Source organism: Danio rerio, chromosome 20 (assembly GCF_052040795.2).
Source record: "Danio rerio strain M-AB ecotype USA chromosome 20, GRCz13ab, whole genome shotgun sequence".
In the NCBI taxonomy this organism is placed as follows: domain Eukaryota; kingdom Metazoa; phylum Chordata; class Actinopteri; order Cypriniformes; family Danionidae; genus Danio; species Danio rerio.
This window is the reverse complement of record NC_141040.1, coordinates 41,072,501-41,095,360: the sequence shown is the minus strand read 5'-3', so window position 1 is coordinate 41,095,360 and position 22,860 is coordinate 41,072,501. Positions and strand designations below refer to the sequence as shown.

The 22,860-nt window shown below is 34.7% G+C and overlaps 1 protein-coding gene and 1 long non-coding RNA gene across 27 annotated transcripts in view; one reads left to right on the top strand and one right to left on the bottom strand.

Annotated features, from left to right (window-relative positions):
- LOC147832289 (uncharacterized) overlaps positions 1-22,860 on the bottom strand; it is a 60,785-nt gene that overhangs the window by 14,009 nt on the left and 23,916 nt on the right. For 9 of the 18 annotated variants that reach the window (XR_015518775.1, XR_015518772.1, XR_015518774.1 and 6 more), the window contains 2 exons: positions 12,997-13,061; positions 11,582-11,642 (listed from right to left, as the gene is read on the bottom strand). The exons of the other annotated variants lie outside the window; for them this stretch is intronic. This is a non-coding gene — a long non-coding RNA (uncharacterized LOC147832289). The remainder of the gene's footprint in view (positions 1-11,581; positions 11,643-12,996; positions 13,062-22,860) is intronic. 18 annotated transcript variants of the gene reach the window in all.
- Positions 18,397-22,860, top strand: part of txlnba (taxilin beta a) — a 42,187-nt gene continuing 37,723 nt past the window's right edge. For all 9 annotated transcript variants that reach the window (XM_087298518.1, XM_087298517.1, XM_087298512.1 and 6 more), the window contains exon 1: positions 18,397-18,477. The gene's annotated coding sequence lies outside the window, so the exon portion shown is untranslated. The remainder of the gene's footprint in view (positions 18,478-22,860) is intronic.

Sequence of the window (22,860 nt, the reverse complement as noted above, 5' to 3'; positions counted from 1 at the left end):
AAATCCCACCACCCAGTCCAAACTTTTAGGATAGCGGGTGTCAGATTTTCACAATCCAATTGCGCAACGATTTGGCTTGTTTCCCTCGCTCGAAAGCTTGACAGAGCCTCTGCCCGTAGCTACGATTGGTAAGCCGCGATTGGTGGGTGGCGGTTTTTGGGCGTGGCTTAGCGAAGGGTCAGTTTAACAGGAGGATCCCGTGAGAGCAAAAGCACTAAAGGTATGAGACGCCATCGTAAACAAAAGTCAAGCGAACGCAAAGAGACTGAATGCACGAGAGAGAGAGAGAGAGGGAGAGAGAGGTGTATGTTGTATGTGAGAGAGAGAGAGAGAGAGAGCGAGTATTGGCACGCGAGTATTGGCTCGATCTCAAGTTCAAATTCAAATTCTCTCTGCGTTCGCTTGACTTTTGTCCACTCCGGCGCCTCATAGTAGTCACGTTAGATACTGTCGAATCAAAACAATCTACCGTGCTTTGATTGGACGTCAAGCCGAAAGCGCGCATGCTCACACACACGCGCGCGCATGCTGTCACACACACGCACACATAAACGGGGAGAGAGAGAGAGCGGTCCATGTCAACATACTTTTTTATCGTTGGGCTTTTCATGGGAAGCAGCAAGTCTTTACAAGTCAATAGGGGCAAGTCCTAGTCAAAGTCCAAGTCATTTATGTTCAAGTCCAAGTCGAGTTGCAAGTCTTTTTATATTTTGTCAAGTCGAGTCTAAAGTCATCAAATTCATGACTCGAGTCTGACTCGAGTCCAAGTCACATGACTCGAGTCCACACCTCTGTCACTTAGTTACTTTTTATGGAAAGCAATGCGTTATTGAGTTACTTTTGTATTACTTTTGCTTACCTAACTGAGGTTTGATCTCTTTCAAAAGTTGCAGGTGTTTTTTCACTTTTTTTATAGAGAAGCTCTGCGTTTAACACCCACCTTTAGAACCTACACCTTCATTTTTCTTTAAAAAATGTTGGATAAAATGATATTTTGAGAACTTTCTGATTGCAGAGCTATACATGCTGTATATACAGATTAATGAAAGTAAAATAATAAGTCAGAATTATTAGCCCCCCTGAATTATTAGCACCTGTTTATTTTTTTCACCAATTTCTGTTTAATGGAGAGAAGATTGTTTCAGCACATTTCTAAGCATAATAGTTTTAAAAACTTATTTCTAATAACAGATTTATTTTATCTTTGAAATAATGACATTAAATAATATTTTACTTGATATTTTTCAAGACACTTCTATACAGCTTAAAGTGACATTTAAAGGTTTAACTAGGTTAATAAGGTGAACTAGGCAGGTTATGGTAATTAGGCAAGTTATTGTATAACGATGATTTGTTCTGCATATTATAGAAAAAATATTAGCTTAAAGGGGCTAATAATTTTGTCCCAAAAAAGTTTAAAAAAATATTAATAACTGCTTTTATACTTGCCGAAAAAAAACAAATAAGACTTTCTCAAGAAGAAAAAATATCATCAGACATACTGTAAAAATTTCCTTGCTGGGTTAAAAATTATTTGGGAAATATTTAATAAAATAAAATAAAATCAAAAGGGGGCTAATAATTCTGACTTCAACTGTATGTATTTTTACATTCTGGGTAAAGTATAAGACAAAAAAAGTTAATCTAATTAAATATTGTCGGGCCGACATTTCCCATAATTCTGATAAGTAGCTGAAACTCTCTGTCAGCAAATGCAGATTTGTACAACGGCGCATCTCTGCTCGCGCATATCCGCAAATAGCGTGTGCATGCCTGCATAGCGCTATGCGTGCATGTGCAAACGAGACAATCACATAGTCTGAAAATTCAAATGCTAAACTGAAACTTTTTAAAATCCCGAATCAGAATTGGAGTTACTTTTGCACACTGGAGGAAGGATCACACCATGGCTGAAGTATTTCTGTTAGACAGGTAATGTTCAGTTTTAAACTCTTTTAGTCACACAAAGATTATGTAGATTGTGTTATGACTGGGTTATCTGCACAGAAGTGTTGTTCAGACACTGAAATATTTCGGTGAAAGATTGATGTGGCTATTTTCAGTTTCATAAGGGAGCTTTTACAGAGTTGATAATGTAGATTTATATTTAGTTTAACGACAAAATATAAGTGTATAACGCTATTCCACCTAGCCTGCTTTACTGAGCTGAAGTTGTTTTTACATTCACTTTGGTTCAGTTTTGAAACCATGAACAATGAAAGCCTGTGACGCGCTCCCTATATTGTTCACCATGTTACTCTGTATATTCACTCTGAATAGCATGTAAGTGTGGCTTGGCAATAAGTAAAATTGCTGCATGGCGCTGGCCAAACACTAACTACATTTCTAAATGGCGAATGACATGCCGTGGTTTGTCTGCTGTCATGTCGCGGTGTGCGCGTTTGCGATTTCAGGAGGGATGGCTTTGAAACACTGTTGTACAAAGTCCCTCCCCTGTTGTACAAAGAAAAATATGATAACCGGTTAGCATTTTGGCAAATCACCTACTGCACCTTTAAGTAATTTCACTGTCCATTGAGACTTAGACTGCAATGAAGCCTAATAGTAATAACAAGAAATAAATTATTAAGGCTAAAACAGAATTTAAATCCTTGAAATTTTTAATAAAAAAATGAACAGTAAGACAATAAAAAAGGAAAAAAAAGAAAATCCTTAAATCAAAATAAATCTTTGAGCTTTATACAATAAATAAATTACTTCATGTAGTCTTAACAAATGTGTAAATTATTTCCCAAAAGAGAAAAAAATCGTACTACATTACAAACGTAGTCGCTTCTACAGGAGAATCGTTTGTTTAAACCCGATGTTCTAAGTGAACCGGTCGAACCTCTTCATTAAATTGAACAGAGTTGTTGTGAAGCGGTTTATGTCTTCAGTAAGTACTAACATACCAGATACCCCCTCTGACTCTTAATTAAACCCGTATCAGTTAGTAGAACAGTTAGCGGAACAGTGCATTGACTCATCTGCTGTAAAAGAGACCTGATGATGTTGATGATGAATGTGAACCGAATGTCTGTTGCCTCGCAGCACGCTCTCTCATTGAGTGTGTGATTCAACCTGACTAAAGTCATTTTTATTCCGCAATATATTTTGTAAAAGCCAATTAAGCACGGTAAAAAGTAACCTGCGTTACATTTTTTTTTTAAAAAAGTAACCCAAATAATTTTACTTATTTTTAAAAGTAATGCGTTAAATTACTCGTTACTTTGGAAAAGTATTATTATATAACGCATGTTACTCATAACGTGTTACCCCCAACAATAGACATAGTTATTGCATCTCGTTATTGCACTCTTTAAACAAATGGCCAAACGAATGATTTTAATAGACTCTGTTTGTTTTCATCTATTGGTGCAATTATGCAAGAAATACCACAGACTGATGGCATTTATGAACAGTAACTTTTTCTTCTTGCTAAACTAACAAAAGCATTTCCAAACAAAGACAAAGCTGAGCTACCATTGTGCCTTAGAGCAACACAAAGCAGTGATGTTTCTCAGTGAATCACCATCTCTGAAAAAAATCAAGTGAATTTATTATTTATTTATGTCTTATCTACAACACTAACATATAGCGCATACAAACTGAGAGTCTGCCTGGACATAAAATGCTACAAACTTTGAAAAAACACTATTTAATAAATGCTGGGATAACACTTAAGGTGCTTTTCTATTATCAAGTCAAACAGTTCTAAGAACAGGAATGGTTCCAGTTGTATTTACATGTAAACTTGCTGGCGTGACACAACTACAAGCTGTATTCTGGGCACAGTTAAGAATACTATCAGGCTAAACGGTTATCTAATGGTTCTCTAAATGGAAGGAATTAAGTTGACTTATTATTAATTACCAATTTAAGTATATAAAACATAAAACAATTAAGTTGTCTCAAAACAAACTCAAGAAGTAGTCTGAACAAACAACAAACGTTATTTTTGTGTGTGTGGTGATGCAAGTCTAATATGGATGATGAACAGAAATGTCAGTTTTTGGGAGTTTTTCTTATAATTAATTCAATGAATAATAAAAAAAATATATAATAATTAAATAGTTCACTTCCGCTTAGCAAACTTTGGATAAACTGCCAGTTTTAACATGTAAACAACACATCAAGAATGTGCTATTTGCACATACACAATAGTGGTACTTTTCAGTGAATCAATATCTCTGAAAGAATCAAGTGATTGAATTATTTATTTATCTATCTCTTTTCGCTCTCTATTAGCGCTAATATATTGCACATACAAACTGACAGTCTGCCTGAACATGAAATAATACAAACTGTAAAAATACACAATTAAATACTGGGATAACACTTCAGGCGCTTTTTCATTGTCATGTCAAACAGTTCTAGAACAGCCAGGAATGGTTCCAGTTGTATTTCCATGTAAACTTGCTGGCATGACACAATTACAAACTGTATTCAAGGCACAGTTAAGCCACTTTCCACTATCAGGCTAAATGGTTCTCTATGGTTCTCTAAATGGAAGGAATTAAGTTGACTTATTATTTATTACCAATTTAAGTATATTAAACCTAAACAATTAAGTTGTATCAAAACAAACTTAAGAAGTAGTCTGAACAAACATAATTTTTCGAGTGTGTGTTGATGCAAGTGTAATGTAAACAGCAATATGGAGGAGGATCAGATATTTCTGTTGTTGGGACTTTTTTCTTATATTTACTTCACCGAATGATAAAAAAAAACATTTAATAATAATTAAATAGTTCACTTCTGTGTAGCAGGCCGACTTGGAAATACAACTGGAACCATACCTGACTGTTCTTAGAACCATTCGACATGGTAATAAAAAAGTGAGCTGAATTGTGCCGGTAAAGCACGTGTGCTTGTGATGTAGCGACAAGTTTGTGCTGTCTGGATACCAGATTCTACATAGCTGGCTAAATGGAAGTGCACTCTTTCTTTTAAAATCTGCAAAACAGAAATATCTGATCATTACCCATATCACTGTTTACATTACACTTGTGTTACCAATGCAAAGACTGGCGCATTTGTATTGCATTCCAAAGAGCTTCATCTGATGGAAATAAAACCATATCCCTGACACTAGCCAGGATCGGAATGATTAATCAAAGAGATTTATTCAGCCCAAAAGTGAAAAAGTAGCTTTAGTTATCTGCATTACTGAAAGTCATCTTAGGAAACCTTAATTCATGTGCAACAGAATGATTCACTGGTAAGCTGTAAATGTGGTTTTGTCCCATTCAGATCTGACTTCCATCACCACATATTTGCTCTTACAGGACTGAGTGCAAATTGCACAAAAGTCAGCACAGAGGGATGTTGACTATTTTAATTGCCTTCACGGTGGGGATGTTGGTTGTGCTCATCCCTAACAGTTCACTCTGAGCTTTCCAGGCTCTGTTACTGTGAATCCAGACACTTCTTCGAGAGATACCCGAGCCTACAAACAAGCCAGTGACATACAATGTCAGGAGAGCTGCTGGAGTGTGTCTTCTTGAGAGCGTGAGGAGAAATCCTCTGTTAGCTTATGCTACATGCATATGTGACACATTTTCCCATCAAATGCAGCTCCATCCTTCCCCAGTGAATAAAACACAAGCTGAAATAAGATATTCTCAATCCTTGGTGAGATCTGTACGCCTCTTCCATTTTTCATAAGGCATTTCTTGGAAACGAGTATTTACAAAATTTCTATTACTTATTATTGATGCCTTTTCAAATGATTATATTAAGATGATTCACAATAACTATGATGTTAATACTATTTTTGATTAAAATGATCCGGTCATGTGATTATGTTTCAGTTTGCTTAACATTCCCAGGTACAAATATAAAAGTATTTAAACTGTTAATTTTGTGTTTAAATAAGAATTCATGTCTTGTTTTAACATGTTTACCGAAAATATATTTTCGGTATGTTTTAGAACATATTTAACTCTTACTCTACAAGAAAATTGGATTCTGTTTATCATGCAGCAATACGCTTCATCACAGGTGCAGACTCACGGACGCATCACTGTATTTAATATGCTTCCTTAGACTGGTTATCTTTATATCAAAGGAGAAAATTACATCTGTACTTATTTATTTTAAAGGCTCTTTTAGGTAAAATACCATCCTATCTTTCTACTTTGTTAACATTTCACACAAATAATCAACACACTAGACTTGGTTCATGTATTCGTCTAACAGTCCCAAGGGTACTGTCAGAACTTGGCAAACGTGCTTTTTCCGTTTACCCTTCCAGGGCTTGGAATGACCTGCAAAATAGGCTCTTGACACACTTCTGACTCGGAGTACTTTTAAACATCTTTTATACAACATCTTAAAGGACACTTGTAATTGTTTTTTTATTATCTGATGTTTTATGAACTGTGATTTTGTAACTTTGTGGTATTGTTTTTGTGATTTTTATGTGAAACTTTATGTGCTGCCTGCCATCTTGACTAGGTTTTACTGGAGGAAAAGACAGTACTGTCTCAATGTGATCTCCTGGCTAAATAAAGGAAATAATAATAATTATAATAATTATAATAATAATACAAAAATTTAAACAAATAATTTTAAAAGACACAATATGATATATTAATAATAGATATTTTATCTTGAATTCTCATATAAAAGTATAATTGTATAAATGACCTGAAATTAGGTTTCTTCTGGAAAGTTTTGCTGACAAAAGATTGTTTAAATTTTGTATACAGTGTTTTTTAATGTCACAAGCAGGACATCTACACTCACATGCAACTCTATTAGGTACACCTTACAGATTGGACCCTCTTTTGCCTTCAGAACTGCCTAATCCTTCGTGGCACAGATTCAACAAGCTACTGGAAATATTCCTCAGAGATTTCTTTCCATATTAACATGAAAGCATCACACAGTTGCTGCAGATTTGTCGGCTGCACGTGCATGATGCGTATCTCGCATTCCACCACATCCCAAAGGTGCTCTATTAGATTGAGATCTGGTGACTGTGAAGGCCATTTGAATACAGTGAACTCATTGTCATGTTCAAGAAACCAGTCTGAGATGATTTGCGATTTATGACATGGAGCGTTATCCTGCTGGAAGTGGCCATCAGAAGAGGTGTACACTGTGGTCATGAAGAAATGGACATGGTCAGCAACAATACTCAGGTAGGCTGTGGTGTTGGCATGATGCACAATTGGTACTAATAGGCCCAAAATGTGCTGAGAAAATATCCCCCATACCATTACACTACCATTACCAGCCTGAACCGTTGATACAAGGCAGGATTGATCCATGCTTTAATTGTTGTTGACGCCAAATTCTGACCCTACCATCCAAATGTTGCAGCAGAAATCGAGACTCATCACATCAGGCAACGTTTTTCCAATCATCTATTGTCCAATTTTGGTGAGCCTGTGCGAATTAAAATATGCCTCAGTTTCCTGTTCTTAGCTGACAGGAGTGGCTCCTGGTGTTGTCTTCTGCTGTGTGGACGTGTTCTGTGTTCAGAGATGCTCTTTTGCATACTTCAGTTGTAACGAGTGGTTATTCGAGTTACTGTAGCCTTTCTATTAGCTTGAACCAGTCTGGCCATTTTCCTCTGACATCAACAAGGCATTTGCGCCCACAGAGCTGCCGCTCACTGGATATTTTCTCTTTTTCAGACTATTCTCTGTTAACCCTAGAAATGGTTGTGTGTGAAAATCCCAGTAGATCAGCAGTTTCTGAAATACTCAGACCAGTTCGTCTGGCATCAACAACCATGCCACATTCAAAGTCGCTTAAATCACTTTTCTTCCCTATTCTGATGCTTAGTTTAAACTGCAGCATATTGTCTTGACCATGTCTACAAGCCTAAATGCATTGAGTTGTTGCCATGTGATTGTATAATTAGAAATTTGCAGTTGGACAGGTGAACCTAATAAAGTGGCCGGTTAGTGTATTGCTGTATAAATTAATAGTTTGATATTGTTTTCTATTTTAATTTTCTGTTTATGACTGAATAATAATCTGAATGGGTTTTAGTCCCCCACTTATACAAGAAACTTTGACACTTACATTGTAAAACAGGAAAAAACACTGTATGGAGGCTAATTAATCTTAATAAAAAAGTTTGGGAGCTAAAAGAAAGTTTTTTTAAGCTATAGCAAACTCAGTTTGTTTAAAAGATATTAAGGTATATTTTAGTGGTGAACAATTACTTTGTTGGAAGGTTTACAATGGTAAATTTAACAAAAATAACCACCTGAAGTCATTTCACACCATCTGTCCTCAGTTTTACCAACACCGTCTGTGATTCAAAAAATGACAAACGCAAGAAATTTTAGAATATAGCAAGCCTCATTATCAACCATTAAATGCAGTGTGTGACAGAGCAAATGACATGCAGGATGTATGGACAATCCTGTCCCCACAACACAATCCGGGAATCAGAGTGCTTTTGACAGCACCTGGAGAGAAAGCAGAGCGAGACGTGGACACATTCGACTTCGTTTGACTGCATGACTCAGCAGCTCATTTAAAGCAGCTCTCGAGCCAAAAATAAATAAAAAAACTGAGCAAAACTCTGTTGTGACTTTATCAAAAGAGTCCTATGGCATGGAAAACTGCGGAAGTGAGCAGAATCACTCAGTTTATCTACCTACATATGCTCCTTTTTCCATATGTGACTTCTGCGTTTCCAAATTTCGATCACACTTCTGGTTTGGGACACCTCTGATCAAACGAAATGAAACACAACCCTCAATGGTGAGACAACCCACAGACTATGTGATTTTTTGTTAATTAAATTAACCTATTTTGCATGTCTTTTAGGGATACTGAAGCACACTGAGAAAAGCCACACAGACACAGGGAGAACATGCAAACTCCATATAGAAAGGGTCTTGGTCCAGACAAGACTTAAACCAGCGAACTTCTTGCTGTGAGGCAACTGTTCTAACCACTTAAAACAAAAAAAACATGCAAACTCCACACAGAAAGGCATCCAGTCCCACAAAAAGAGCAATAACAATCAAAAGTCAAAACAAAACAAGAAAAAAATGGTTAATTATAGTCTCATAGTCATATTAAAAAATCGTAATGTCAGTCAAAAGCTTAATATTGGCCAGGAATACATGATATCATTAAATCATTCATTTTCCCTTGGCTTAGTCGCTTATTTATATAGTTGCCACAGCAGAATGAACCGCCAACTTTTGTTTGGCACACTCACTGAAAACTGGACTGACACAGTTTCAATTTACTAGAACTTCTATGTTAAGCTGCTTTGACACAATCTACATTGTAAAAGCGCTATAGAAATAAACATCAATTTAATGGAATCATTCACACACACACACACACACACACACGCACACGCACACGCACACGCACACGCACACACACACACACACACACACACACACACACACACACACACACACTCATACTCTACGGCCAACTTAGCTTACCCAATTCAGCACATGTCTTTGGACTGTGAGGGTAACCGGACCACCCTGAGGAAACCCATGCAAACATGGCAAAAACATGCTAACTCCAAACAGAAATGGCAACTGGCCCAGCCGGGACTCGAACCAGCAAACCTCTTGCTGTGAGGCGACAGTGCTAACCACTGAGCCTTTTGCCGCCCAGCATTAAATCATATCACATACTGTATATATATATATATATATATATATATATATATATATATATATATATATATATATATATATATATATATATATATATATAAAAAACAGTTCAATCACCAATTAACATCATGTTTATCTCTCGGTTCATGTAAAGCCAGGAAGTCCATTCTACATCAAACGCAAAGTCAAATGTCCAAATGGGAGAAATCGGTCTCATTTAATAGAACTGATATATGACAGGGTCACCTAGAAAATGTGCCCGGGGAAACATTTCAGAGAGTAAAGAAATATCTGCCTCGGAGTACATAATGACTGCATTTCTAGAGTTCACACGTAGATAATGCTTGACGATATTTGCAGGTTTGGCATGCTGTCCCGGGAGAGAACCCTGAGCTTGGACATAGATGATCCCGAGGCTCCCGCCTGGTCAATGAGCGTTTAAAGGAATACAAGATTAGGTAGTTCTCGAGAGCTCCCCTTGATTCGTTTGGCCTATTCCTTGATTAATAAAAACAGCTCTATGGGAATAGGACGCCAACCACAATTCCAAAACAAAGATAGGGAGTAAAGTTAGGCTGGATATTTATGTTAGATTTGGAATATTCCAATTAGCTAGCTTATTATGTAGCTAATGATTACTGATAGGGACCAGCTGCTGTCAATCATATCACATGCTCTTCTCCAAACTTCGCTATGTATGTAAAACAAACGCTATGTGTGGTAATGCATATCTCCGATTGGACAGCTTTACCAGCATGACTGGTTTGCTCAGTAGCTCACCGCGAATGGTGCAAGACTTAGGAGGCAGAGTGGAATAGACCAGGGTTCGAGTCTGGCAAAGGATGGTTCCACAACCATCACAAAATGAAACCTAAAACAAAGTGCTGTGTGATTCTGTGGTACGAGCACATTATGACTTTTCTCTTAGTTCGCCTTTGAAAACACTATTGGATGAGTTTAGGGAAGAGGATGCGCAGGTCAGTGGTACGCACCATTACAAGCTGACCTGCATGGATGCGCACCAGAAGGACACTGAGATGGTCAAAAAATGTACAACGAGACTGTGTTATAGGAAATATTTAGTTAGCCTTTTCACGAGTAAGTTTTAAATACTCCAGCTGACCCCTCCTGCGTGAGTTTTTTTATGTTGGCTGTTATTTAGAACGCCTCTCTTTAAAGTTCCAATGGCGATATGTAAAGATTTTCAGGTGACATACTGCAGCCCCAGTGATTAACTTTTAGTTTTTTTTTCTTATTTCTGCAAGTATTGTCAATCATCAAAATTATATCGTGAAATATTCAGATTTTCAAATATGTGCAAGAACCAGGGCATAATTTGTGCCGGCACCTCTGAAATCTGATTCGGCACCTCATTTTACCGATCACCCTGCTCAATCGCCCTCCTCCCCTGTTCGCTGTTCACTTTCACTTTCTTCCGCAACTCCCCAATTTTTCACTTTTGTCAGTAACACATACTATGTTCTGCGTCCGATAAAGGGTTAATATTCAGTTAATAAAACGTGAGGTGAACAACAGTTTTTTTTTTTTTTTAACACTTCACTGGCAGCCCACATATGGCTCGCCGTGAACATTGGCGGACTAGAGATGTGGAGCAGAGTTGACAACGACAACTGGGTTTGAGTCCAGCAAAGAACAGTTACAGAAACCAGTTAAAACAAAAGCAAAAAAATAAATAAATAAATAAACAACAGGCTGAAAATGTGGTGAAATCATGCAATCTGATGGCTTTTCTTTGTCTAGATTGCTTTTGGGAACACTATCAGTTAGGCTTAGAGAAGGGGGTCGGTCAGTTAGTTAGTCGACAGCAAGATGGCATGTCAGCTGAAGTGTGAATTGCACCCTCTGGTAGATTTTAGAGATAAGAAGATGCGCGAAAGAAATGTGAAATCATCAAAAAGCATACACTGCAATCTTTGGTGATTTGTAAAAAACTGAAGGCCTACCTCTGGTTACGTACTTTACTGTCCCCAGAAATGTAGACCTGGGTACTTATCCGCAATGAGCCTAGATTAAATAGAAAAATATATAAGCCTAGAAAATTTTTTAGGAAATACTGAGGAAAAATAAATAAAAAGTCCAAATATAACCCAAATCCTAATATTTGTTCTCAAATATATCTTATGCAAATATTACTAAGTTTTCTATATGTGTTTAATGTTAACCAGAAATTACTTCCATAATTTATGGAAAGCATCATGAAAAGATGAATGACCACAAAACCTACAAGGCCAGAAATATTAGTCAAGTCCTTGCTCAATAACACTCTGCCAGTTACAATGAAATGTAATTCAAGGTTAAAAAGACATTTACCAAAACAGCCAAACACAAAGCGTGTCTTCTCTCACAGAAAAAAAAAGGATGTTACAATCAGTAATTGAGATGCAGGGGCTGAGAGAAATAATTAAGCCTGGAGCCAGTGTCAGAAACATTTCAATGTGCCGATTAAAAAGATTCCCTTATAAAAGCCAAAGAGGGCGAGGATTATCAGAGAAGCAGCCTGCGGTAAAGACTATCGCCAACTACTTCTACAAATAATTACCATGACCTTTATACACTTTAGACTGTTTCATCTATGTGATTGCAAATAGCACAATAGGAATTCAGAAGCCTACATTTCAAAATATCAAATATAAAAATATTACGAATACATGAAATTGAAGTCAGAATTATTAGCCCCCTTGTATGTATGTATGTATGTGTGTGTGTGTGTGTGTGTGTGTGTGTGTATACACATATATATATATATATATATATATATATATATATATATATATATATATATATATATATATATATATATATATATATATATATATATATATATATTTTTTTTTTTTTTTTTTTTTTTTTTTTTACCCACCTGTTTGATGGAGAGATTTTTTCAACACATTTCTAAACAAAAATTTTTAATAACTAATTTCTAGTAACTGATATTTTATCTTTGCAATGATGACAGTATATAATATTTTACTTGATATTTTTTAAGATACTAGTATTCAGCTTAAAGTGACATGTAAAGGCTTATTTTGGTTAATTAGGCAAGTTGGGGTAATTAAGCAAATCATTGTATAACAATAGTTTGTTCTGTAGCCAATCAAAAAAAAAAATTAGATAAGGGGGCTGATAATATTGACCTTAAAATAGATTTTATTCTACTCAAATGAAATTAAATAAGACTTTCTCCAGAAGAAAAAAAATTATAGGAAATACTGTGAAAAATTCAACATAAGACTCATTCTGAAAACATGGCCCTATAAAGATGTCTGGAGATTGCGAATTATGTAGCCAGAAGAACGTATGGCTGCATTTTGTCTTTAAAACAAATGCTACAGGGCTTACTTCCATATGGACGGCTTACCTGCTGTTTCCAGTTTGAAGGAGGAGGGTGGGTCAGTTAAACGGTCAGTCAGCCAACAGCAAACTCTGGTGGATTTACACAAGAACAGCAAGCACAAATGACACTCGCGAGAGAAATTTAAAATCTGAAAATGCATGCACAGCGGCCTCTGGTAGATTCGCAAAAACAAAAACTGGAGAAACGAAACGCAGCTTCTGCAACGTATTTGGCAATGTATATAGAGGTACATTTTCAAAAACGAGCCTGGGTTGGAAAAACTCCTAGCTTTGTTCATCATTTGGGAAATATTTAAAAAAGAAATTCAAAGGAGGGCTAATAATTTTGACTTCAACTGTAGGTCACACATTAAAGACCCATTAATTGCCACATTGTGGTTGCATGCAAAATGTTTTCAAATATTTAGGAAAGCGCAGGCCAAAATTGCTGTTATGGAGTGAGTTGCATTGGAGATGCTAATCACTTCACCAATTCTCCATTTGCATGATTTGAAGTGATTAGAGTGCAATTGACTGAAATGATGGTGGACAAATCTGATAATAAATGCTAATAGGAGCTGTGAAAACCCAATACTAAGCAGATTGTTAGGAGAAATTGGTCCTTGGGCATTCAGTACACAAGTCAATAACTATGAGGGGCTTCTATGTTAATGTTATAAAGCTGATTGTATCATTTTTGAAAACAAAGGACTCTACATTATTACAATGATCAAAATCTTGCTGAAAAAAAACGAAGACAAAAATCCTAGATAGTGTGATTATGCCTATCAAAATGCAATTAGAATGATCCTATATTTAAAAATTATAAACGTAAAAATAAAATGAAATAAAAATGGGTGGGTGGGTTGGGGGGGGGGGGGTATTGCTGAATGTTTTTTTTTCATATTAAAAAGATATAATATAATCATATTCATAGTCATATTCATTTTATAGACAGGTTTATCTTGACATTGAGTTACACTTTAGACACAATGTTGTCTGTTTTTCCCCTTTATATCTATAAAAGTATTTTAAAACAAAGCCAGAGAAGGGGTCAGTGATTATGTCAATGATTCAGTGATCCATTATAAAGTCTTTTGAACAATTTGAATTAAATTGTTTAAATACATTATTTTAGACCAGACGCAAACATATAATCAGTAAAATGTTGTTTTGGGGGGGTCAAATATGGACACACACAGACACTGGGTTAAATCTTTGGTTCCACTTGACATTAAGTGGCTTTAACTACTATAAACTTACATCAAAAAATAAACACAATTTACTTTATGTGTTCGTAATGTATTACTGCAGAACACTTCTAGTGCTATTGAGGTAAGGTTATAGAAAGGTTTGGTGGTATGGGTATGGGTAAGTGTAAGGGTGGGTTAAGGTGCAATGGATGGGTCCACAGTGTAATTATAGATGCAATGTAATTACAGATGTTTATTGTCAATCATAAGTACAATGTACAAAACTATGGATGCAAAATATATCAGCAGCCATATTGTTATCGGCCTATAAATGCTATTTTTAGAGGTATCGTTATTGGTCCAATGTTAAAATTAGGCCGATATCTTTAAGCCGATAGATTACGGAATTGTACAGAACTGCCTGCCTCGCGCATGCATGGGTCGAACTTGTTTAAACTTGTCCAGGGCATTATAATGGAGCTAACCTCACATTATTTATTCCTTCAAAGTCCGTAATTTCTTTGTGTGGCATTGCTGTGAATTAATATCTTATTAAGTATTACTTTTTATTGCAGATATGTTTGAAAGAGTGTCATTGTTCAATTCAATTCAATTCAGCTTTATTTGTATAGCGCTTTTACAATGTAGATTGTGTCAAAGCAGCTTCACATAAATGGTCATAGTAACTGGAACAGTGTGGTTCAGTAACTGGAACAGTGTGGTTCAGGTTTTAGTGTTTAAGTTCAGTTCATTTTGGTTTAAATCATGTATTTTGGTTTAAATCACCTCAGGAAAAATATTACATGTGTAAACATAATAGCAGTGATGCACACGTGCTAAATAACTTGTTAGGTTGTTTGTAATCTAATATGATTAATTAGTATTATCAACACATTGCTTGCCATGTGTTGTTGATGTAAGATTGTATTCAGTTTGATCGGCATATTTATAATGATTATAAAGAGAATGCTCACACATAGTGAGCCGACAGAGTCTTTACAGCACCCCAAACAGCAGCAGGGGAAACGAGTGCCAGTCACTGAATCCAGCAAAGGGCTTCTTTACCGTCTGCCACATTCTGTCTTTATATTATGCACTGAGTTTGTCATAAAGTCATCTGTGCTTAATGCTCAGGTGTTGCATCAAAATTTGACTCCGAGGACAAATCTGACTGAAGTTAAACTGAATAAAGTTAAACTTTCAAACTCGCAGTGCGGTTTAACATAAACCTTTCATTGATCATTTTTCCCACAATTGACAACAAGAACTAACAAAGAAGCATTATCTGATTGACAAGCAGCACCTACATGTGTTAAAAAAAATCTAAAATGCCAAATGGGAAAAATTTATGTGAAATTTATGTGAAATCATAAATATAGGTCTTTTTATCACCTTGCAATTTTGAAATTATTGCTTTTTTGCTTTGAGTAGACTATTTAGTTCATGAGATCAGTTCAAACTTTTATGAAGTTTTTAAAATAAAATCAGTTGTTTACTGTACAAAAATATAACATTTTGAAATATTTATTAGCTATAATATATCGGTTATCGGCTCCCAAATCTTAAGAGTTATCGGTAACTGATGTCGGCATCCCTATAAAAAACATGTATTTACAACAAGTACATTGTAACAAATGATTAATTTCAGTGCAATTACGTGGTTAAAGCCGAATATAGAGTCAGACTAAATTAAACTTTGGTAACACTTTACAATAAGGTTCAGTTAGTTAGTTATTATTGTTAGTAGTTAGCCATTTAATGTGTTTGCTAACATAAAAAATAATAAAAAAATATATTTATTACAGTATTCCTTCAGTTTTTAACATTAGCTAAACTGAAATAAAATGTCCATTCTTAGTTTATTAAATTACATTGTAGTTAGCTTGTTAAATCATTAATAATAAGCACTTCTTTGGATTTTAATAATGCTGAACAATCATTAGTAAATGCTGTATAATTATTGTTCATTCTTAGTTTGGTTTGTGTTAGTAATCATAATAACTAATTGAAACTTATTGTAAAGTGTGATAAAAACTTTTAACCGTTTATCCACATTTAACCAAAAGTTGGGTTAACACTATTGATTTACACTCTAAAAATGCTGGATTATTTTAAGGTATAGTTTTTGTCAGTATCGTACACCCTTAAGCTTTAACAAATAAAATATTTTGAGAGCTTACAGAATTGCATTGTACTTTTTGGGGATTAAATAAGGGGGTTGACATTTATTTGATAATTTATTTGATATTTGAAAATGTTTTAACAATTTGTCATAATATTTAGTTATAATGCATTTTTCTATACATTTCTAGACTTTTTCTTCTAAATCTGTCCTAAAATGCTAAAGTGCTCCAAGGTAAATCTTGACCTTCTCTATTGTAGATGCATCTCAAATGAGATTGTCCTATGTTCACATTTCTACATTTTTTCCTTTGTGCTATGCAGTACTGACTTCCTTTCTGTATAGCAATAGTACGGCCTTTCAACAAATTACAGTGCAAACAGTAAAAGTTGAATGTGAATCATGTCAAGTCTCAAACTCTCAAACTCCCATATACACTAAAGTGTAACCAATAATTTGTCATCAAAACTTTTGCCATAGTTTACATCAGAACATCCCTTCAGTTATATTGACAACATGACTAAGCAATTTGACTTTGAATTTGAAACTGTCTAAAGGTGTTTTCACACCTGCCCTATTTAGTTCGGTTGATTCACACTAGAGTTCGTTTTTCCTCTTGGTACGGTTCGTTTGGGCAAGTGTGAATGTAGCCATCGCACACGAGTGCGCACCAAAAGCGGACCAAAAAATGTACTGAGACCTCCCTGAAGAGGTGGTCTCGGTACACTTTCAAACAAGCCCTGGAGCCGTTTGTTTGTGGTGAGATCATGATTGGAACTAAAAAAGACTAAACCGCAAACAGTATTGTGCCTTTTTGAACTAATCCAGCTGGCGTAGTCTGATGCGCTGTCCCATCTCATGGGGTGTGGAGGAAAAATAATTGTTGAAAGTACTTTACCAACATTTTTAAACAGAGAGAGAGAGAGAGAGAGAGAGAGAGAGAGAGAGATGGAAAAACATAACCTGATGGATCATAGGTAATATTTCCGGAAGATGACCATGTCGCAGTTTAGCCAAATAATTTACGCCTCCTCCTGAAGTGACTTGCTATGATCCTTCATTGTTTGAATGCATTAAAACATTGTTTCCCAGCTGCAGCAGCGCTTCATTCTCAAAATGTATACTTTGTCTAAAGTGATGTATACAAACTATATAGTATACTATGACCAGCGATACAATCATCCACCTCAGTCCTCCCTCTACAGTAAAAAACGACATTTTGTGTCTACCGGTTTGCTTACTTGCGGGAGTTTCATTGGCATTTTCCCGCACGTTAATTCTGACCAATCAAAAAGCAGTTTAGGAAATACTTTCAATAACATCTGGCCAATGAGTGATGTGGATTTTGTCACATGACAGCATATTGATTCTTTTCCTCTGGTTCAGACCAAAGCAAACAGTGTGGTGTGAAAAGGACCAAAAAACGGCAGAAAAATGCTACAATGTATAATTTGTTGCCCTTGGTCCGGACTAAATGAACCGAACCACAGATGTAAAAGCACCCTTATACGTACACAATGACACAAGGACTTGTCATTTTGATGTTAATTTTTTTGAGAGATGAACTAAGGATTTTGAGCAAGAGAATTTGAAGAGACTTTTGCTGGTAATCCATGGTGTTTTGCAATTTGTACAAGTTGTTTTGATAAATGCATTGACGGTTTTGCAAATTTCAAGGATGTTTCGAGAAATGTACCAAAGTGACTGAGAAAAACTGTAATAAATAAATAATGTCAAAAAAATGTCATAAACGTACAAAAATGTACTATTGCACCTATTCCTGAGAATATATATTATAAACCTTTTACAGTGTGTAAAAATCTATAAACGAAATCTGACCTTTGAAGGTTGCAACCAACTACCGGTGCCAAAACAGAAGGAATTGTGGATCAGTGAATTGATAACTCTTGATTTGAAAGCCTTCAAAGGATACTACGAAATTAGCTCCTCATGCAGCTGTCTTCCTGAAAAGCCTGAGAGAAGGATCCTGACAGGCCGATCTCATCCAGAGCTGTTTGGACAGGATTTCCATTGGTGGAGGTTATTTTGAGGGGCTCGTGTTGTCAGCTGTTGTCTCAAATGCTTGTTGGACCCTCCTCACTGCTCTTTTACTCTGATAAAACTCTGGACTGGACTGCTTCATTGTCCTACTTTCCTGTTTTCTGATAAAACTTAAAGAGAAACGCGTAGGGTAAGTTTTGAGCCTAATTGTTAAATTTATTTAACCACATTTGACGTCTAACTTTTGAGCTTGATTTATTCAACTGCATGTTTTGTGGTAGTTATAGTTGGGTTTTATCATTGTGATTTCAGTAATGATGATAACATTCTGTAAGCACAATGGCCCATTTAGAAATCTAATATATATATATGGATACAGTGTAGACAGTTAAAGCCAGAATTATTAGCCCCCCTGTTTACTTTATCCCTCAATTCTGTTTAACAGAGAGATTTTTTCAACACATTTCTAAACATATTAGTTTTAATAACTCATCTCTAATAACTGATTTATTTTATCTTTGCCATGATGACAGTACATAATATTTGACTAGTTATTTTCAAGACACTTTTATACAGTTTAAAGTGACATTCAAAGGCTTAACTAGGTTAATTAGGTTAACAAGGCAGGTTAGGGTAATTAGGCAAGTTACTGTATAACGATGGTTTGTTCTGAAGACTATCAAAAAATAGCTTAATGGGGCTAAAAATATTGACTTTAAAATGGTTATTAAAAAAATTAAAAACTGTTTTTATTCTAGCCAAAATAAATCAAATAAGACTTTTTCAGGAAGACAAAATGTTATCAGACATACTTGCTCGGTTAAGCATCATTTGGGAAATATTTAAAAAAGAAAATCAAAGGATGGCTAATAATAATGACTTCAACTGAATGTAAAGTATATATAAATAAACATAAAAGTAGAAATTTGAACTATATAAGATATGTTACATATGCAACATATATTTTGAAATTTCACAAAAATGACCGCTTACATATATATTTTTCAGCCACTGTAATTATAAATATGTAATGTAAATGACAACGTTTTCAATATTTTGAAATACATGTTGCATATTTGACATATACGATGATATTCTATTCATATATTTATATATGTATGTATGTATATATATATATGGTTACAGATCCCATGGAAGGGTTACAGGAAAATTAAGGGGGGTCACTTCGTGATTTTCAAAAATCTAAATAATTTTATTAAAACATTAGAATTATCCTATATTTATCCTACCATATATGACCTACTGAAGTTGAAAATAGTGGTTTATGGTTTCATTCAAATGTTTTTCTATTGGATTGCGAGCCTTTGGGTGAGTACATTATATTAAATACACAGCAATAGATTTAGCAGACTAATTTTAAAGCAACATTTTTAACTTTCTGGCAAATTTACAGCACTAAAATGCATAAAAAATAAATGAACGAAAAATAGACTTGGGCCTGTTGGTGTGTGCGTGCCATTGCGTAAAAGGTTTCTATATTTATAACCACCTTAGAGGATATTGGGGGTTGCGACTCAATGGCATTGTTATTTTGGGGGTCGCAGGCTGAAAAGTTTGGGAACCCCACGAAAATCTCAACACTAACTTGTATTACATATGTAAATAGCTTATAATGTCATATATCGGATGTCTATGTGCACTCAAAACACGATTTGAACTCAATTCTGGAGGTTTTGGGGGGAGGTTTAATTGTTTTATGCTCAATATGCTTAAATTTGTTAACTTAATCGATTTGTGATTGGACAATATAAAATAATTATGTAGAACCCTGTATTTTTAACAGTGGCAAATCCATTTCAACAATTCTGGATTCATTTTAAGCAAATAACTCATCTGTCTTTCACACTTCTCAGAATGACTTGTACTGTGTTGTTTAGCATTATGTCCATGTTTACACACACATTGTTTTTTCCCACTTTGCGTAAAACTGCCACCGTTGACATCAGAAGCGACGTGGCTGGAATAAGAAATAGCTTGTCCATATTTAGAGGCTCCAAAAATAGCTTGCGGGTTCACAACAGGTGCCATGTTGCTGAAGGAGGAGGGCCGGGCAAATACATGCACACGAGCTGGAAAAAGGGGGCTATAATTTGAACCTGATAAGCAACAGAGCTGGGACATAAACAAGCTCTGGAATCTGCGAGTTGATTCGGCATGAAATCAGCTGCGCGGGGCTGAAGGGCTTCAGGTCTGGCTTTATCTGTGACACATCAGATTTAGAGGCTCAGCGATTCTCCGCCACTGTGATTTGTGCTATTTTTCTTTGCACCCCCTCCTCGTGCTGCCTTGTGTGTCACTGCTTCTCTTCAGATGTCCACTCCACAAGGAGGAAAGAGAGAGCAATCAAACATGTAACTAGTGTTAACTAGCTCGCTTTCTAGAATGAATCATCTTTATGTTTTTTATATATATTTTCACACACTACATTGAACAAAAAACAAATAAATAAAGTAAAACTGGATAATGTCCTGAGCGAAAATGACTGGCACAATTTTAAGATATACAGATGTGACAAGTTTCATTAGTTTGCCTTTTTAATGCTTCTGTTAAACCATAATTCGAAAGCAATATTTGATTTTCATTAATTTTTTTCAGTAATTTTGTGATTAATTGTTACTTTTTCAGTTTCAACTTATTTCAGTGACCACACAAATATGATTTTTGCTGCTTCTTCAAACTACTTATTTAAAATACACTGAAATAACATAATTCTTAATTTTCTTTTTTTTTTTTTTGACATGACAACTTAATTGTTTTATGTTCAGTGCATTTATATTTGTTAAACAATTATGTTGACTTAATTTGTGTTGGAACAACATGAAGGAATTGTGGGGAACTCTGCATTTTTTACAGTGCTCGTGGGTTTCTTCACTCAAAAATGACATTTGCTGTTTGTTCAAACTACTTATTTAAAATGAGCTGTAACAACACAATACTTTAAGGGTTTTTGTGACAACTTAATTGCTTTATGTTCAATCCACTTACCTAATAAGTTAACTTAATTCTTTCAAGCTGTCCCAAGTCAATTGTGTGGAATTCAGGATTCTTTACAGTGTTTATTCAATTGAAAGTTAACAATTTGATCACTTCTGTTGTGCTAATAATAGTTTTGGTTTAAGGTTTTTATTTATTTATTTATTTTATTTTGTTCTTGTTGTTGTAAAAAAATGTAGAGTAAATCAAATCAATCGATCAGTAAACATAAAATATCTGGCAATTGCCTGCGAGGATTTTCTTGCTCTAATTATGTTTAATAGTGTACCATTAGGGTCAGTGTTTTTAGTTTTCACACTTTTGCAATTTAATTTAGCAAGGACCCATTCAGCTGATACAAGGTTCAGTAAAGAAATTTTAATGTTACAAAAATATCCATACTTTAATTGTTCTTTTACACCATCCATTCATCAAAGAATCTTATGAAACAATAAAAAGTAGCTATTTTTATATTTTACAATAGTAAAAAAAAAACTAATCTACATCTTTAGCACCACAAAATCAGCATATTAGAACAGAACACATTAAAACACATAACAGATTAAAACAGAAAATGTATTTGCAAATGAAATATTATTTTACAGTATTACTGTTCAAATTAATGTAGCTTTTTATAATATTGTTTTACAGCATTTGTTTGTAGAAAATCACAACTGGACAAATTAAAAAAATAAAAGTGTAATGAATAAATAATCTAAAGAAAACTTGCTTCTTCTTTTTTCTGCAATACAAGTTCTATCAAGGTATTTTTTGGATATATTTGTGTGCATGTTGCAGGTTTTCATTTATTTATTTATTAAATGTACAGTCAATCAAATCAATCAATAACTAAACATAAAATATCCAGTAATTGCTTGCCAAGAGCTTTTCAGACTAATTATTTTTAATAGTGTACCATTAGGGTCAATACATTTAAAAATAAAATGAAAAAATCATTGATTGTATTCAGCAAGGACACATTTTGCTGATCCAAGGTTGCAGTAAATATACTGAAAAAAATACTACAAAATTATCAATATTTTAAATTTTGTTCTTTTAAAACCGTTGATTCATTAAAGAATCCTGTTTAAAAAAAAATCTAAATTAAACATTAATCAGTATATATAGCACCAAAACTTTAGCAAAATAAATTAAAAGAAGAAAAGTTACTTAGAAATTAAAATACCATTTTACAATTCTACCGTAAAAATATATGTAGCATTTGTGTTTGGTGGGCATATTAAAAATGTATTAGAAATAGGGCTATCAAATGCAACATCATTTTAAGAGCATTCATTTTAATTAACACCTGATTAACGCATCGTGTTTTCTATTTGACTCTTGCCTGAAGATGGAACTCCTCTCCCCCTTGTCAGGCAGACCACAGACAATTTTCAGGGAATCCAAAAGATGTGTGCGTTATGTTTAGAGAATTAATATACCGAAAAATTACAACTTCAGACAAAAAAATCAGACATTTAATAATGTAAAGAAAACTACTTGCTATTCATTTTATACAATACAATATTAATGTTTTAACCTTCAAAAAGTTATTAGAAGAATCAAATGTAAGCCCAGA